Source organism: Solanum dulcamara, chromosome 5 (assembly GCF_947179165.1).
Source record: "Solanum dulcamara chromosome 5, daSolDulc1.2, whole genome shotgun sequence".
Classification (NCBI taxonomy): domain Eukaryota; kingdom Viridiplantae; phylum Streptophyta; class Magnoliopsida; order Solanales; family Solanaceae; genus Solanum; species Solanum dulcamara.
The window spans coordinates 44,597,872-44,619,300 of NC_077241.1; positions in this window are offsets into that span (position 1 = coordinate 44,597,872).

Sequence of the window (21,429 nt, forward strand, 5' to 3'; positions counted from 1 at the left end):
TACGGGGGTCGAAGTCGCACCTCAGTCGTGTCTCACGGGGTTGGATCGTGATAATTATTGCAACATAAGACTTTACTTAAAGACCCCTTAGGTCGAGTCCCCATCAAATGCTACATTCGGTTCTAGGTCAATCCCATAGAATAATATTTAAATATCATAATAACATAAGCATTGTATAACTTTCGACATCAAATCATCGTCGGTGGAATAGTTCATTAAAACATTTCATTTTGATGCAAATATGTGAGAATTGTACTTTCACATTGAATCCTTTCTTTGGCTAAAAGCCCTTTCATCATCATTCAATCATTTCACAAGACTCCCTTAAACATAGGCATTTGCTCAGAAAATTTCAATTCAACTTCATGAATACATAGGAAGACTAGGTGTGTCCAATTCATAAAGACCTTCAAATACATTTAAAGAATATTTGTATGCGTGAGAATGATATAAATGCATCGAATCAAAAATCTTAAAACAACCCACCATATACACTTTAAAACTAACTTTCAATCCTTCATATAGGATCACTAACAAAAAATTTCATTTCATAAATGAGAGTCAATATATCAATTTAAACACAAAAAGTTTCAAACATACCATAATATATGCATTTTGAATCATCATGTAAAATCCCATAAGAATTCACCATTTGGAATTTGAAACATCAAGTTGAGAAAATATTTGGTCTCCATGGGTAGAAGAACCAATGGATGAAAATCCACATACCTTAGAGTGAAACTTTAAGAAAACTTGATTCTTGGTCTTCAATGAGGCCCCTTGAATCCCTTGAGTTTGATAAAAAAAATTGGAGTGGATGATTTGAGAGAGTGGAGGATGAAGATTAGGGTTCTTTGGAGGTGAAAGACTGAAAATAAATGACCCAAAATGCGTCAAAGTTCGTATATATGGATATTAGGTAATTTTCCTAAAATGTCCCTATAAAATCTGGAAAAATTGGACAAGTCCACGATAGGTCCACGAATCAAATCTGGTCGACAAAAAAATCTAATCTAGAAAAATTGTTAAAGTTCGCTGCAGGTCCGTGACGCGGACTCGTACAGACCTCTCTGGTCAACAAAGCATAACTTTTGACTCCAAACTCAGAAAAATATAATCTTGGTGGCGTTGGAAAGAATACTCAAAGAACTTTAATTTGATAGGTTATGGGCCACCCTATTCATTATATTCTAGGAGATATGGTTGTTTGAAATTGACAATTATACGAACTCATTTGAAAACTTAGCCGATAAATCTTTTTTGGAATCGGCTTGGTGTTAGAGATCCCTTATGACCCTAAAACACATCTAATATTTTTAAAATACTTAGGAATTGATCCTAACTCTTATTTACAACTAAAATTCGTCGAGTTCGATCCTATATGCCTAAAAAGAATGGCTCTAGTCTTGGCATAGAAATTTTTGAGATGTTACAGTAGACATGACCCATATAGGATGTTCAGAGATTGGGAACATTCATCCTTGAATGAGAATCACTAGCATAAAAAGGATATGGCATGAGGACTTGCAACCCAACATATATACAATGACACTTGAAATGCATCAAACATGAAATATCTATACTTTACCATAAATCATAACTTGAAAATTCAACTGCATGAATATGCATGCATATGAGGACTTAGAAAACTGAAACACAAAAGCATTAAACAATTGAACATGAATGACTTATTACCTTAGGCTTAAGTAGAATGAGAGAGATGAGGATAACATATCATCATATCCGTTTCTGTTTCGCATATAGCACTTTCGACTTGTTGATATAAAATCTCAACCAGAATCTCTTTATAGGTCAAATTCTCTTCAACATTCACTACCTCCAATGGCACTATATAACTAGGATCTCCCACACATTTCCTCAACATAGACACATGGAACATCGGATAAACCATGGTCATTTCCAAAGGTAAATCCAACTCATAAGCAACTTTGCTGTCACAATCCAACCCCGTAGGCCGCAAATGGAGTCCAACCTAGACCCCCGTATACATACCTATCAACTACACTTAAGTTGAAACATGTGTGATGTGACACTATATACAAACTCTAATGGGTCAAAACTGTTTTTCATAAATTTGTAGCCTCATTCACCTGTATTATAACAGGACAGGTCATGCGAGCCGATGAGGCTGCCATACCACAAAAACATTTACAATATGTCTTATGATCACAATTGAAACGAACTTCCAAATAACCCACATACATATGTCTACAGACCTCTAAGAGTAATAACTGCATCATATGGCGGGACAGGGCCCCCGTCGTATCCCTGAATATACAAATATATACATATTACATAACTAGTATCAAAAATTAGGCTCCAGAATAGTAGAGCACTTCCAACATAGCTGAGAGGAAATTCTAAGCTGATGGATCTCCAAAATAAATATATGTACCTGCGGGCATGAAACGCAGACCCTCAAGAAAAGGGTGGTTAGTACGATATATATACTGAGTATGTAAAGCATAACACATCATAACTGAGACCATAATTGAAATAGGGATTCAGAGTACAAGTATAATAATTTAACAATTTACTGTACATGTAACTTAGGACACGTAATCACATATATCATCATATGTTGTGCCCAGCCCTTTAGTGAATTCAGTGTCATAATTATTTCCTCATATTCACATGTCATCATATCATTATGCATTTTATTTCATCATATCATCGTATACGACATCATATCATCATATACGGTATAATATTATCATGTATGTCATCGTATTACATCCGGTTCACTACGGGGCTCGAGGTGAAAAATGTATCAATCTAATCTCATATGCATGCCTACATAAAGTATCTGGCCCTTTAGTGAAGGACTCGGTGAATAGAGTGGTGTACGTCTATAGCGTACCATCATAATATACATACTGTATCCGGCCCTCTAAGGATAGACTCGATGTTCCTTCCTTATTTTACAATATATACCATCATATTATAGACGGCCCGGAACTCGGTGAATAATTGTATCATTATAATATATAACATATATCACACCTCACGTACGGAATCATCTCCTCGTACGTGGAACTGTACAAATCCGGCCTGGGACATGGTGAAAGAAGTAGTAAAACTGTGCACGATAACATTCCTGGCCCATCGTGGGACTCGAATAAAGATGGGTTACAATATACACGAGTGGAGTACTGAGAAACCATATGAAACTAAGTCTATATCTGAGACTCAATGAAAAACTCAAGTGAACCATCACCTGAAGACCAGGGTAGTAATTATCTGAGGTACCCCTTTAGATTTCATTAGGGCTTACATCAAATAGGGCTTCATGGATCACAAACATGCATTAAGATAATGCCACACAATTTATGAAATCAGAGATATAGTCTATGCAATCAGAAACACAATTTATCTAGTCAAAGACTCAACTTATGCAATCAGATGCATTTATCATTTCAGAGCCTTTAAAAAGAGAAGCTGGTACCTCCACTTACTATTCATTATATAGCAGCCTCGAGAATAGTAGTTTGACTACTTTCAGACTCTTAATGTTTAGAAGTGACTACAAGTCACGAGTTACACTCAGAGCTCATAAATTGAATTACCTCTAAACCCATGTCATATATCATTTTACTTAAAATTAAGTCATTCTAAAGGAAAGAAGAGATAGGCTTTACATGTACTACTTTTCCTGACATAGAAGACATAAAGGCAACAACCTAACTATTGTAGGAGTTCTAATATCCAAAAAGTAAATGAGAGTTTCGACTTATATTCAAGGATTTACGAATGAATTGAATCCCAAATATCACATACATGTCATTCATAACTTACATCTAAGACATGCCAAAAGAAAAGAAAGATAGCTCTACATACTTATTCCAAAAACACGCCAAAAGAAAGCTTCACATACCTCGTATGGACTTTTCTTAATCACGTCCACGACGTCGTACTCCAAACCTATTTAACATGGAAGCAAGGAGAGTATCAACAACCTTAAACTTTTCAGCTCCTTCGGTTTCACCTTAGTATTCACATAACTCTTTTCGTTGCTCGCCTCTTCAACTAGTTCCTTAACTCGTTTAAAGAGTTATCGGAAATTGGGCAGCATCTCCCCTATAGTATGCCCTATACGAATTCCTAATTACATACCTAATTACTACATCCAACAAAAAACAACAACCTGCAGCTCATATACAAGTAAAACATGGCAACATTACACAATATAAACTCCTCCCAACTTGCTGAAAATTCTAATACCAAAATAGGGTTTCTAGTCTTTGTTACGCAAAACCTTTAATTATACAAAATGAGAGTTCGTGTGGCTGCAAACAGAAGCACCCACACCCATTTTAAAATACATGTAGTCCCTGCAACACATCACCAAAAACCTGCAACATCACCACACACGCACAACACCCCATTTCGACTACAATTTAACTACGACGACTTCAATTTATATTTTTTCTATTGTCGAGCATTTGCACAACCTTTTTTATAATTCCAGAAGTATAAAAGGTATATAATACCCTACATAACAACCCCATAAAGTCCAAATTGAAAGGAGAAGTCTTACCTTACCTGAAATTGGCCAAAACTTGCCAAAACTCACCTCGAAACTTCTCTAGTCGCGCTGAAACTGTGTGGACTGTTTGCTGTCCATTTTGGCTTCACCAAGTTATGATTTTACTTATAATGCCTACATATCATCGCGGTGTATGCTGGATAATTAATTTACGGAACAAAATAGGGACGTACCTATTTTTCTCCTCCATGCCATCACGTTTTTCTCTCTTGTTCTAGGGTTTGTTTTTGACTTCCTTTGCTGAAGATTTTCTTATAAGGAACTGAAATTATGAGTCATTTAGCATGGATATATGGTCTGCCTTGGAGGTGACACATGTCATCCCCTTAGGGTGACACCTATTAAGCCATGATTGGCCACAATATCTGCCAACTAGGGGATACCACGTGGAAGTGGGTCACCTACTTGACCCCAAGCAGGTGGGTCACCTTCTTGCTTGGGGTGCTTCCACGTGTCACTCCTGTATTGGTTGCCACGTGTTGTCTTTTTCCTTTCCTCGCGGGTTCGTAATCTCATCTTATTTTAGGAGCCTATGTAATCCATGATACGTAAGTTTGGTATGTACTTAACCAACTCAAGTGTATAAGACTTCTAAATTAGTAGCTTACACAGGTAAATCAAGTCCTACGACTTATAACTTGGCCTCCAATTCCTTCCAGATTCTTATGACTCTATTTCCATCCTTCTCTACCATGGGGTATCACATTCTCTCTTCCTTAGAGTCATTTGATAGTGTCGTAGCTTATCCATCTCACATGATATTGTCTAAGGAACTTAAGAGACATTCTGAGCCTGAGAGTGCGGGGTGTAACATTCTTCCCCCCTTTAGAACATTCTTCCCCGAATGTTGAATAAAACTTCCCTTAAGACTTTATACAAACTGTGGGGAGATTCCTTTCTATTGCATTAACATACATTTTCATCCAAGTAATTAATATACGAGTTCCAGGAGTGGGGGTTTACCTGTAGACATTGGGAATAGGTACGGATACCTGTGTTTCATATCCTCTTCAGCTTCCCAAGTTATCTCTTCATGATTCTTAACATACATTTTCATCCAAGTAATTAATATACGAGTTCCAGGAGTGGGGGTTTACCTGTAGACATTGGGAATAGGTACGGATACCTATGTTTCATATCCTCTTCAGCTTCCCAAGTTATCTCTTCATGATTCTTATTCTGCCACAGCACCTTGACAAAAGATACGTCCTTAGTTCGCAACCATTTTAATCTGCCATTCTAGGATGGAAATAGGTTGCCCCTTATAGGATAACTCCCTATTACGTAGACCTCCTCCATGAGAAATATTATGGAAGGGTCGTTTATATACTTGCGGAGCATTGATCTGTGAAAATTGAATTTATTATTTCAAACCGGACGGTAGGTCCCACTCATAGGCAGCTTTATCTTTCATAACCCATGTAAACTTATACTTCTGTAGAGTGCGAGGTCAGCTTGTACTATAACCTACCTTAATTTCCTTCCATTTTTGAGTCGGATTCCCATCCCCTATAACAGATTATCAAGCCTCTGATGCTCCACTTCATTTAAGCTATTATACAACTACTCTTAATCCAACTTGTAACACTTTAGGTATGCTATCAAACTCCTCTTTTTTCCAGTTTTATTACCATACATTATGTAGTAGTTCTTACACAAACGTGTGTAGGTACTTAGAGCAATTTAGAAAATTCCTTAGCGTCGCTATATAAGCGGCTCACCTCCTTCAATCGAGGTCAGGGCTCCGTCATGCCTTTTGTCCTTAATACCAATTATAGCTAAATAGTTCTGCCTCGAACCATCTTACACTTTCTTTGAATAGATTCTAAGTATGGCAATCACATTGCTATTATTGATTTCTTTTTATCGAGTAATCACTTGATCTTACTCTTAGTATGCCAATGCTCGTAGGCTGCATGATTATTCTTATGCCATTTGCCCGAGGTATGTTCCAATTAAGTCATAATCTTTTCTGCTCTTGGCTTACTCTATTCTATATGTTCCATTGCACTAACACGCACTTACAATCTCTCTTTGTCATTCTTATTTCGTTGCCTTTTTCACTTCGCAGGGGGTCACCCATCCTAGTGCTACTCTCACCCAAGCATGCTTAACTTTGTAGTTTTGACAGAATCTGGTGTATTAGTGCGGGTATGATTGCGTCCATCCCTTATGGGTCTCGTTTGAAGTTTAAGCATTCCCATTTATATATGATAGCGTCAATTGATTTTTTCTTACGCTTGTACTTCTCTTGTCCACTTCCCCCCTTTTAGGGTGTACCCATGTCACCCTCCGTTTATCTTCATCTATTCACACGTGAATGATTCTACTTCAACATATTTAACGTGCTGCACCATATCTACATTTTCTGTTAAATCATCCCCATATTAGGTTGCTTTTATAGAAAACCTTAGCACAACCATAGGGTGCTTTAATATTCGCAATGTATTGTATAAAATCTCATCTAATGGTTGATACTCGAGTAATATCCGTAATGTAGCAGTGCATTCAAAGCCACATTCCATTCATCCCAATCAGTAATTAGCTTGTGCTCATAATTGGTTCAAATTCTCCACTCGGGAGTACTTATACTTTGATGATTCGTGTTTCAAGCTCCGTCATTATAATAACCTTATTCCATTGGATACCACTTATTTTTCTAATAACCTCGTAATGCAGTAGTTGTTCTGCAAATCGACATTCCTTCTCCTTGCAGGATCTCACTAATCATCAAGGTGGAGTCAGGTATACACAATATTTCTTTATGCCTCCTGAACTTTCATCTTTTTCATGTGCTTAAGTCTCACTTCCAATCCTGCTTATAACCATATTAACTTCGTTGTAGTAGGGGCCTTATCTTAATACCTTTTCATCGTACTATACTTTCAATTCGTAACTGTCTATTTCCCTTTTTGTTCGGTACTCATACTTAATTAATCACATCTATCTTGGACGCCTATATTATAACTTCTCTATTATTCCTCCAGCTCATATCCGTTTTTTGTTGGGCGCAAGGAATTCCATATTACTCTTTATTTCCTTGCACTAGCTATCCTTTTCATCATCACACAACCTTTATTTAAAACATTCCTTACCGAACTTGATAAATCTTCCTTATTTGTTCCATAGCTTGCTTTTCCATTTCATACCTATCTTTACATTCTATTCGCATGGACCATGTTATACCTTCTAGTTATTTCTTTACTAAGCTTTACTTATTCTCATAATATTTTTTATCGCATTCACCTGTATTTCTTACTATCTCAACACCTGCATGCAGAAAATACCAACAATTCCTCACAGAGCACACATATATGTATTCGTATCGTGTTATATTGCAGCCACATAGGGCACACATATATATTCATATCATCTCATATCACAACCACATAGGGCATCCACTTTAGCAGTATGAAAATGGACTTACCTCATATGTCCCCTCGAACTGCACCTATTGCACTTTCCTGTATACTTTTCCTATAATTTTCCAACTTTATATATCAATTGTATTGCAACACCTTACCTGACATAGGTCCTTCGTTCCTTTGCTTACCTGCGTGCTTTATAACTTCCAATATCGGTAGTTACTTCCTTCTATCGATATTGTTCTTCTACTGAAATCACAAATTAATATGAGGGATTTCGTTCCCTATGACTCGGCTTTATCGCACGATCTTAGATATGAAAGAAAGTAATAACCTAAATGTCCTATAGCCTCCTGTCTATAGATGTGGTACATGACACACCGATAAACAATCCTCTACTAGACACAGTCTGTGGACATTCAAAGGACGAACAACTTTGATACCACTTCTATCACGACCTAACTCGGTAGGCTGTGACTGGGGTCTGACCTGGACCCCCATATACATACCTATAAGCTAAACTTAACTTGAACCGTGTGTGATGTGACACTATACACAAACTCCAATTGTTCAAAACTTTTTTTTCATAAATCTGTAGCCTCATTCACCTATATCATAACAGGAAAGGACACGCGAGCCAACGAGCCTGCCATACCACAAAAATATTTTTGATATGTCGTATGAGCACAATTGAAACGAACTTACAAATAACCCACATACACATATCTACAGACCTCTAAGAGTAATAACTGCATCATATGGCGGGACAGGGCCCCCGCCGTACCCTTGAATATATAAATATATACATATTACATGACTAGTATCAAAAATTAGGCTCCAGAACAGTGGAGCACTTCCAACATAGCTGAGAGAAAATACTAAACTGACGGATCTCCAAAATGAACACATATACCTGCGGGCATGAAACGCAGCCCCCCGAGAAAAAGAGATCAGCACGATATAAGTACTGAGTATGTAAAGTATAACACATCATAACTGAGACCATAACTGAGACCATAATTGAAATAGGGATGCAGGGGACAAGTATAATCATTTAACGATTTACTGTACTTGTACCTGTATCTTAGGAAACGTAATCATATACATCATCATATGTTGTGCCCAGCCCTCTAGTGAGCTCAGTGTTATAATCATTTCCTCATATTCACATGTCATCGTATCATCATGGATATTATATCATCATATCATCATATATGGCATCATATCATCGTATACGGTATAATGTTATCATGTATGTCATCATATTATATATGGTTCACTACGAGGCTCAAGGTCACAAATGTATCACTCTAATATCATATGCATGCCTACATAAAGTATTCGTCGCTTTAGTGAGGGACTCACTGAATGGAGTGGTGTACGTCTATAATGTACCATCATAATATACATACTGTATCCGGCCCTCTAAGGAGGGACTCGGTGTTCCTTCCTTATTTCGCCACATATACCATAATATTACAGCCGGCTTGGGACTCGAGGAATAATCGTATCGTCATAACATATAAATATATCATACCTCATGTATGGAATCATCTCCTCATGCATGGAACTATACAAATACGGCCTGCGATGCGGTGAAAGAAGTAGTAAAACTATGGACGATAACATTCTCGACCCATTGTGGGGCTCGAGGAAGGATGGGTTATAGTATGCACGAGTAGAGTATTGAGAAACCATATGCAACTAAGTCGTTATCTGAGACTTGATGAAACAGTCAAGTGAACAACCACCTGAAGACCAGGGGAGTAATTATCCGAGGTACCCCTTTAGATGTAATTAGGGCTTACATCAGCTGGGGATTCAGGGATACAGACATGCATCAAAATAATGCCACACAATTTATAAAATCAGAGATATAGTCTATGCAATCAAAAACACAATTTATCTAGTCAAAGACTCAACTTATGTAATAAGACACTTTTATCATTTCAGAGCCTTTAAAAAGAGGAGATGGTACCTCCACTTACTATTCATTATATAGCAGGCTCGAGAATAGTAGTTTGACTACTTTCAGACTCTTAATGTTTAGAAGTGACTACAAGTCACGAGTTACACTCAGAGCTCATAAATTGAATTACCTCTAAACCCATGTCATATATCATTTTACTTAAAATTAATTCATTATAAAGGAATGAAGAGATAGGCTTTACATGTACTACTTTTCCTGACATAGAAGACTTAAAGGCAACAACCCAACTATTGCAGGAGTTCTAACATCCAAGAAGTAAATGAGAGTTTCTACTTATATTCAAGGCTTTACGAATGGATTTAATCCCACATATCACATACATATCATTCATAACTAACATCTAGGACATGCCAAAAGAAAAGAAATATAGCTCTACATACTTATTCCAAAAACACGCCAAAAGAAAGCTTCACATACCTCGTATGGACTTTTCTTAATCACGTCCACGACGTCGTCCTACAAACCTATTTAACATAGAAGCAAGGCGAGTATCAACAAATTTAAACTTTTCAGCGCCTTCGGTTGCACCTTAGTATTCACATAACTCATTTCCTCGCTCGCCTCTTCGACTAGTTCCTTAACTCATTTAAAGAATTACAGGAAATTGGGCAGCATCTCCCTTATAATATGTCCTATCCAAATTCTCAATTACATACCTAATTACTACAGACAACCAACAACAATAACTGTAGCTCATATAAAAGTAAAACATGGCAACATTACACAATATAAACTTCACCCAACTTGCTGAAAATTGCAATACCAAAATAGGGTTTCTAGTCTTTGTTTTGCAAAACCTTTAATTATACGAAATGAGGGTTCGTGTGGCTGCAAACAGCAGTACCCACACCCCTTTTAAAATACATTTAGGCCCTGAAACACATCACCACACACCTGTAGCATCACCCCACACGCACAACACCCCATTTCGACTATAATTTAACTACGACGACTTCACTTTCGATTGTTTCTATTATCGAGCATTTCCACAACCTTTTTTATACTTCCAGAAGTATAAAAGGTATATAATACCCTACATAAAAACCCCATAAATTCTAAATTTAAAGTAGAAGTCTTACCTTACCCGAAATTGGCCAATACTCGCCATAACTCGCCTCGGAACTTCTCTAGTCGCGCTGAAACAGTGTGGACTATTTGCTGCACCAAGTCATGATTTTATTTTTCTAATACATCCATATCATCGTGGTATACGCTGGATAATCTCGTCCCAATTCACTTTAAACTCCAACACACAAGCCCTTAACATATCCTCCAGTGTTTGAATTGTTCTTTCATATTGTCCATCGGTTTGAGGATGGAATGCGGTGCTCAACTTTATCTTAGTACCGAGGCCCTTTTGGAACGATTTCCAAAAGTGAGAAGTGAATTGGGTACTACGATCCTAAATAATGGACAATGGCATACCATGCAACCTCACAAACTTCTGAATATACAACTTGGCATAGTCTTCGTCAATATAGGAAGTCATAACCGGTAGGAAGTGAGCCGTCTTAGTTATTCTATCAACAATCACCCAAATTGAATTATGACGCTTCCGGGTATGAGTTAAACCCACTACAAAATCCATATTCACATCTTCCCATTTCCAAGTAGGGATTTCAATGTCTAGGGCTAGGCCACCCGACCTTTGATGTTTGGCCTTCACTTGTTGGCAATTCAAACATTCAGACACAAACCTCGCCATGTCCTTCTTCATGCCACCCCACCAATGAAACTCTTTTAAGTCTCGGTACATTTTCGTCGAACTGGGATGAATGGAGTATGAAGAATTATGAGCCTCCTTCAAAATCAAACTCCTTATGCCTTCCACATCCGGAACACATAATCAACCTTGGTGGTATATCACCCCATCCCCCCTTAGGAAAAGATCCCTACCTTCTTTTCCTTCACCAAATTCTTTAATTCAACAAACATCGGGTCAAGATCTTTGGTTGACTTAACATCAACCACCAAAGAGGATTTGGACCAATTTTAAACAACCATGCCACCATTATCGGTACCACACAACTTCACCCCTAATCTATCAAACTGGTGAACATCTTTCACCAACTCCATCTTTCCTTCATCAATATGGGCCATACTCTCCATAGACACTCAACTAAGTGCATCGACATTGGCTATACCCGGATGGTAATGCACACTCATGTCATAGTCCTTGAGGAGTTCTAGCCACCTCCTTTGTCATAGATTAAGGTCCTTTTGGGTGAACACATATTGAAGACTTTTATGATCGGTGTACACCTCCACATACACCCCATAGAGGTAATACCGCCAAATCTTCAAATAAAAAACAACGGCCGCTAATTCAAGATCATGGGTAGGGTATTTACGCTCATGCACCTTCAATTGCCTAGAAGCATAGGCTGTGACCTTGCCATTTTATATTAAGACACTACCCAAACCGATTTTTGAAGCATCACAATAAACCATAAACCTTCCCAATCTTTTCGGTAGAGTCAAAATAGGAGCGGAGGTAAGTCTATCATTCACGGTTTGGAAACTATTTTTACACTAATCTGTCCATATGAATTTTGCTTTCTTTTGGGTCAGTTTTGTCATAGGATATGAGATCAAAGATAACCCTTCGACAAACCTTCTATAGTACCCGGCTAGACCCAAGAATCTCCTAATGTCTGCAGGAGATAATGGTCTAGGCCAATTCTTTACTGCCTCAATTTTCTCAGGATCAACCTTGATCCTATCACCAGACACTACGTGATGAAGAAATGCCACCTCCTTCAACAAAAACTCACACTTACTAAATTTTGCAAACAATTGTCTATCCCTCAACATTTGAAGCACAACTCTTAAGTGATTTTTAAGTTCTTCCTCACCCCGAGAGTAAACCAACATATCATCAATGAATACCACCACAAAACTATCAAGTTAAGGTTTGAACACCCTATTCACGACCTTACCCCGTAGGCCATAACTGGGTCTGATGTGGACCCCCGTATACATATCTATCAGCTGTGGTCAAGTCGAACTATAGACATGCAATGCATATAAATCAAGTGTAGTCAAAGCGGAATACAAACAACATAATGCTATGCATTAGAGCCCTATTCAGCGATAACATTTTTAGAAACCTGTAGCCTTTAATTTGTACCACCTCATGAAAAGGCACGCAAGCCGATAAGGTTGCCATACATAATAACGTATATCATATATCATGTAGACCCAGCTGAATCTAACTCACATACACAGCCTACATATACATGTCTACAGACCTCTAAAATATTAACGACAACATATGGTGGGACAGGGCCCCCACCGTACCCTTGAATAGATAAAATAATTTTATACATCAGTGGTTAGTACAAAAAAACTAGGCTTCGATACAATGGAGTCTCTTCCAACTGAGCTGAGTGGAATCCTAAGTTGACAGACTCCCAAAACTTGTATCTATACCTGTGGGTATGAAATGCAGCCCTCTAAAAAAAGGGGGTCAGTACGACATATGTACTGAGTATGTAAAATATAACATAGCACAACTTGAAGCATATCTAAAATAGAGAAGCAGGGGATAAAATATCAAATCAGAAACCTGTACCTATACTCTGTAAATTACAAAAACATACATGTTCAAATTATACCATATAGCCGGCCCTACCAGGGATCTGGTGAATAAATCTGTAAAACCATCATAGGCCCTGTTCAATCACCACCTTATTACAACACATCATCATATATATATACGTAACCCAACCCTCTAGTGAGGGGTGGTGGACAATGTAGTGAATTGCACGAATCTGATCACCGGCCCGGGACTCGGCGAAGAAGTGTTATAGTATACACGAATAGAGTAGTGATTAACTATATGCAAATTAAATCATATTGGATACTCGATAGAATAAGAAAGTTAAGCTTTTGCCTGAGGACCCGAGTAGTGGTGTAGTCATCTCGAGTGTCCTCTAAATACCATTATGGGCTGTCTCAATTGTAATCTCGGGGACCCTAGACATGTATTAACATAGGGCTAAATCATTTATGGAATCCAAACACTTGGTGTGATATAGTCTTTATGACTTGGAGCCTGTACATTCATTATCTCCTTAATACATAGAAGTTTCCAGGGAACTAGTTCAACTATTACAAGAGTTCGATATTCAAAAGTAAATAGGATATGTTTAAGAATGGAGTTACGCTGGAGCTCGTATCATATTTTACTTACAACTAAGACATGCCAAAAAAGAAAGAGAGTAAACTCTACATAGTCTGTACCTCACTTCATGTGGTCATCCTGTACATATTTCATATCCGGCCCATCCTGGGGCTCGGTGAACAACTATGGAATCATAGTGTTATTTTTATACCAACTACATATCAAGATAAGGGAGGGATAGCTTTCCACACACTACTTTTTGACATGTAGAAACCTTAACAGGCAATACTAAATTCTTATAGAAGTTCCAATACTAAGCAGTGGATAGGGGTTATGAGGCATACTTGGAGTTCTGGGAATGGAATTATCCCCTCATTTCACATACCATTTACTTAAGTCTAAGACATGACAAAAGTGAAGAAAGACATCTTTGCATACTTATTCCAAAAACATGCCAAGAGAAAGCTTTACATACCTCATACGGGTTAGTCTTTGCCACATTTGCCTCGTCTTCCTTTGAACCTATTCAACACAAAATTAATATGAATATCAACCACTCTTGAATATCCATCACCTTAAGTTACACCCTACCATTCATGGAACCTGTTTCCTTGTTCGTTTCCTTGACTAGTTCTTTAATTAGTTAGGGCATTAACGAAAATTGGGAAGCACCTCCCCTATAATGTGCCCTATCCGAATTTCCAATTTCACTCCTAATACCGATAGCCAACCAACAAGAATAAATTTCAGCATGTTTTTAACGAATTCACATCAACAATATTTAACATAAACTCCAAACGACTATCTCGAAACTACGATACCAAAATAAGGACGGATGAAGCGGGGGGTTATGTGGATAACACAAGAAGCTCCCCCAACTCCTTTAGGAAACTTTTAGGTCCTGAAATACAGCACCACACGACCAGCAGCATCCCCCACACGTACAACACCTCATTTTGACTACAATTTAAGTATAATGATTCCAATTTAGTTTATTTCTAACGTCGAACATTTTCACAATTTTTCTTAAACTTCCAGAAGCCTATAAGGTGTGTAATACACCCTATAAAAACACCATAATTTTCAAATTAGAATATAATACCTTACCTTACCCAAAATTGTCTAAAACTCGCCAAAATTGCTCCTCGGAACTTCTCTAGCATGATTTAAACGTTCTGGCTTCTTTCTGTCCGATTTGTGTTGCAACAAGCATGATTTTATACTACTAATACCTCTATATTATCATGGTATAAGCTAGGTAATTAATTTATGGAACAAAATTGTGACTTACCTTATTTTTCTCCCAAGCCGTCACATTTTTCTCTCTTGGATTAGGGTTTGTTTTCTTGATCTTTGGCTGATGTTTAAGTGTAGGAACTGTTGTATAAGTTACACATACACATATATGGGTGGTTACAAAGGTGAAACATATCAACCCCTAAGGGGGACACGTGTCCAGCCCATATTGGGCCACTGTGTCCAAGCAAGCAAGGTAGGGCTGCCACGTGGCAGTGAGGCCCACCTCCTCCAAGCAGGTGGGTCACCTACTTAACCCCAAGTAGGTGGGTCACTTTCTTTCTTGAGGTGCTTCCACGTGTCACGCCTTCATTGGCTGCCACATGTCATCTTCTCCTCCTCCTCGTGGGTTCGTAATCTCATCTTATTTTAAGAATTCGTGTAATCCTTACCACGTAAGCTTGGTATGTGCTCAAGTAGCTCAAGTATGTAAGACTTCTAAGTTAGTAGCTTCTATAGGTAAATCGAATCCTAGGACTCATTACTTGGCCTCCAATTCCTTCCGAATTCTTATATCTCTATTTCCAACCTTCTCTACTACGGAGTATCACATTCTCTCCTCCTTAGAGTCATTTAATAGTTTTTGGAGAGTAGGGGACTCATGGCCACTTTCAATAAGACTAGGAAAATGCTTCAAGGTTCAAAAGTGCGGGGTGTAACATCCTTCCCCCTTTAGAACATTCGTCCCCTAATATTAAACAAAACTTCCCTTAGAACTTTATACAGAGTATAGGGAGATTCTTTGCTATTTCCCTAACATATACTCCCAGCTAAGTACTTAATATATGAGTTTCAGGAGTTGGGGTTACATGTAGACATCAGGAATAGGAGCGAATACTTGTGTTTCATGTTCTCTTCAGCTTCCCAAGTCATCATCTTTCTGGTTTTTGTTTTGCCACAATACTTTGACGGAAGTCACGTCCTTATTTGCAACCTTCTAATTTGCCGTTCTAAGATGGTTATAGGTTGTTCCTCGCAGAATTCCATTTAGTGTACATCATCTACGGGACACACTCTAGGTGGATCACGAGTACATTGTGAAGTATCCCTATCAGACGTATTGGGCGTATAGTTTCATAATGAGGTGGTAAGTTCAACTTACAGGCAACTTTTCCCAACTTACAAGTAACTTGATAAGGTTCGATGTATTTTAGGCTAAGATTCCTTTTCTCGTCGAATCTTATTACTCCCTTCCTGGGTGACCATTTCACGAACACTTAACCATTAATTTTAACTCTGACTGTGGATGTTGATTATCTGCATATCACTTCTGCCGACTCTAGGCTGCTTCCCAATAGCTTGCCCAATCATGTCGTGGACTTTTAGTCTTTTCCCCAATAGGGGGACTTACACACTCTGCCATACAATGTCTTGTACGGGGCCATCTGGATGCTAGAATGGTAGCTATTTTTTTAGGCAAACTCAATAAGTGGTGGACGATTGTCCCAGTTACTCTTAAAGCCAACCATATAAGCTCGCAATATATCTTCTAGTGTTTGATAGTATGCTCAGTCTGTTCAGCATCTTGAGGGAAAAATGCGGTATAAAGACCTGTCTGTTCTCCTGATCTCTTCTTAGACTGATCTCCAGACGTTAATTATAATTAAAGTCCCTCTATCTGAGATAATAACTAGGGAAACCTCCTAGAGTCTTACTACCTCCTTAACCTATAACTTCACCTAGTTCCAACTTCATAGGTGGTCTTCATTGAAAGAAAATGGGTTGATTCATTAGCCTACTCACAATAACCCATATAGTACCCTACTCTCACAGAGTATAAAGTAGGTCCATAATGACATTGATAATTTGGGAATCCTTAGCCTCGTATAGTCCTTCTCGACTTCTTTCAAAACGTTAACTGGCACCCTACCCTTTTGGTTTTTGTTTTTTTTTCTCTGGCCCCTTAGAGTTGGATGCTAACTGGTGTCGAAATTCCCTTGTACACTGGCCCTTATAGCCATTCTGTGGTTTGCCTACCATTAATTGGTACTATGTTGAAGAACCGTGGCATTCAAGTGTGCCGTCAGTTAGCCATTAGCTAATCCTTCTTGTCTTGCTTAAGTCGTTTTTACAATACCCTCAACGTAACTTATAGTACTCCAGGTACATAATATCATGTTGTTTCTCTGCCACTAGTTCAGATTCTTCCATCTCGCGCGATCATAGTTTTACTAATGCTCTAAATTCCACCAGAATTTAGAAGTTAAGTGTGCTTGGGCGAGAGTAATACTGGGATGGGTGACCTTCCTGGGAAGTCTTCGTGTCGTGCTTCATTGTAATCCTTGCAATAACGTGCGGGGCACTCAACTTAGCCCAAGATTTACCTTAGCGTCATCTTGCTAGTCTTCATGTTTTGCCTTGCCCTTTCCTCTGTCATCTTGTAACCGGTATTGGGTATATCTTTGGTCCAACCATGGTCATGTTTTACTTTGTCTGTAGCACTAATTCCATTCCTATAGTTCAGCTTAACCTATCCCCGTATCTCTCGGTAGGGTATCCAAAATATCATAACGGTATTATCATTATTGAGCCCCTATATATTTTATCATGTACTTACTCACTTAACCCGATGTTTATATATCTATATTCGTAGGTTGCACGACCATTTTAACGCAACCTGTAGGAGGTAGAAGTAGTCCTTCCATCTCCTAGTTCATTATACTGTACACATCTTGCTCATATTGAAACTTGCTTGTCCCATCTTGCAATACTTCTATCTTTTTCCTTATTCACTCTTTTCTCTTCTCATCCCCTATCATAGAAGGTTTCATGTTCGCTTTTTCCTTAGTTATTTATCTACCGCAATATCATTTGCGACCAACTCTATCCCCAATTAGTCGGTGGAGGACTATAAATTGTTATCATAAACCATTTTCCAACCATTTTCTGAAGAAACTAGAATCTTGTAAACATTACAGTACTTCTTTTAATACTTGACCTAACTGGTCTCCTTCTGAGTTTATCCTCGAGTTATGAACAACTTATCTAATTTACAATTAGGAGTTGTGGGCTTGATACTTTCAAAACAATTGAAGTTCAATTACTGGACATCTTACCATTCAACCTGAGTTTTTTTTTTCTACAGCACAATTACGGTTGGAGATACTGTGTTCTAAACTTTATTGCTCAGAAAGACTTTTGTTTCTCCAAAATAAACTTCCCCAAGTAAAAATGGTATCCCTTATTGACGACATGAAGAGTACCTCTTACATCTTTAATTTTGCATAATATGGGTACTCGGTATCAATTTCCAATACATGTTATAAAGCTATGTTTTATTCCCTTTTTCTTGTTTTGGGAAAATTTCGGCAGAGTTTCCTCTACACTTCTTACTATCCCACAACCTACACGCAAAAAATACCAATATTGCCTCACAAGGCCAACACACACACACACACACACACACATATATATATATATATATATATATATATATATATATATATATATATATATTCATATAATATCACAGACACACAAGGCTTTTAATATCATCTCATATCGTAGCTACACAAGGCTTTCAACGTCAATAACAATATAAAAATATTGGACTTACCTCGTATGTCCAACTTTAAACTGCATATGTTGCATTTTCCCGTCTACTTTTACCTTTAGTTTTTGACTTTACATATCAATACCTTACCCAACAGATATATTTTGTGCCTTTACTTTACTTACCTGCGTGCTTCGTAACTTCCCATGTCGTCAATTACTTCCTTCTATTTGTATCGTCCTTTTGTTAAGATCCAAGGTTGGTATAAGGAATTTTCCAATGCCTCGGATCTAAAGCATGATCTCAAATGTGAAAGAAAGATAACATCCTAAATGTCCTGTAGCTTCCTGTTTATGGATATTGATTGCGCACAACACATTGATAATCAAGACTCTACTAGACACGGTCTGTAGATAATCCAAGGATCAACTGCTCTGATACCACTTCTGTCACGACCCACCCCTGTAGGCCACAACTGGGGTCCGACCTGAACCTCTGTATACATATCTTTCAGTTGTGGTCAAGTCGAACTATAGAAATGTGATGCATATAAATTAAGTTTAGTCAAACCGGACTACAAACAACATAATGCCATGCATCAGAGCCTTATTCGGCGATAACATTTTTATAAACTTGTAGCCTCTTTCATTTGTATCACCTCATTAAAAGGCACGTAAGCCGACAAGGCTGCCATACATAATAACATATATCATACATTATGTAGACTGAACTGAATCAAACTGACATATACAACCCACATATAGATGTCTGCAGACCTCTAAAATATTAATGACAACATATGGAGGGACAGGTCCCCCGCCGTACCCCTGAATAGACAAAACAATTTTATACATCAGTGGTCAGTACCAAAAAACTAGGCTCCGATACAATGGATCCTCTTCTAGCTGAGCTGAGCAGAATCCTAAGCACACAGACTCCCAAAAACCTGTATCTGTACCTGCGGGCATGAAACGAAGCCCCCCGAAGGAAGGGGGTCATTATGACATATGTACTGAGTATGTAAAACATAACATAGCACAACTAGAAGCATATCTGAAATAGATAAGCAGGGGATAAAATATCAAATAAAAAACCTGTACTTGTACTCTGTGAATTACAAAAGCATGCATGTTCAAATTATACCATACAGATGTCCCTACCAGGGATCCGGTGAATACATCTATAAAACCATAATAGGCCCCGTTCCATCACCACCTTATTACAACACATTATCATATATATACATACGTAATCGGCCCTCTAGCGAGGGGCGGTGGACACTACAGTGAATTGCACAAATCTGATAACCGGCCTGAGACTTGTCAAAGAAGTGTTAAAGTATACACGAATAAAGTAGTGAGTAACTATATGCAATTTAAATCATATGGGAGACTCGACAAAATAAGAAAGTTAAGCTTTTGCCTGAGGACCCGAGTAGTGGTGTAGTCATCTCAAGTGTCCTCTAAATGCCATTATAGGCTTTCTCAATTGTAATCTCGGGGACCCTAGACATGTATTAACATAGGGCTAAATCATTTATGGAATCAAAACTCTTGGTGTCATATAGTCTTTAAGACTTGTAGCATGTACATTCATTATCTCCTTAATACATAGAAGTTTCCATGGAACTAGTTCAACTATTACAAGAGTTCGATATTCAAAAGTAAATAGGAGATGTTTAAGAATGGAGTTACCCCAGAGCTCGTATCATATTTCACTTGCAACTAAGACATGCCAGAAAAGAAAGAGAGTAAGCTCTACATAGTCTTTACCTCCCTTCATATGGTCATCCTGTACATATTTTATATCCGGCCCATCCTGGGGCTCGGTGAACAACTATGGCATAAAAATCTCATTTTCATACCAAGTACATATCAATAGAAGGGAGAGATAGCTTTCCACAAACTAATTTTTGACAAGTAGAAGCCTTAAGAGGCAATACTCAATTCTTTCAGAAGTTCCAATACTAAGCAGTGGATAGGGGTTATGAGGCGTGCTTGGAGTTCTGGGAATGCTAAGAGAAATCTTCACATACCTCGTATGGGTTACTCTTTGCCATGATCGCCTCGTCGTCCTTTGAACCTATTCAACACGGAAGTAATACGAATATCAACCATTCTTCACTTTCCAGCACCTTAAGTTACACCCTAGCATTCATGGAACCTATTTCCTTGTTCGTCTCCTCGACTAGTTCTTTAATTAGTTAGGGGGTTAACGAAAATTGGGCAGAACCTCCCCTATAATGTGCCCTATCCGAATTTCCAATTTCACTCCTAATACCTACAGACAAACAACAACAAAAACACCTGCAGCATATTTTTAAGCAATTCACATCAACAATATACAACATAAACTCCAAACGACTCGCTCGAAACTACGATACCAAAATAAGGTTTCTAGTTTCCATTTTGCAAAACCTTTAACCGTACAAAGAGGGGGGTCATATGGATGCAACCGAAAGCTCCCCCACCTCCTATAGGAAACTTTTAGGCCCTGAAACACACCACCACACGACCATCATCATCCCCCACACGTACAATCCCTCATTTCAACTAGAATTTAACTATAACGATTCAAATTTAGTTTATTTCA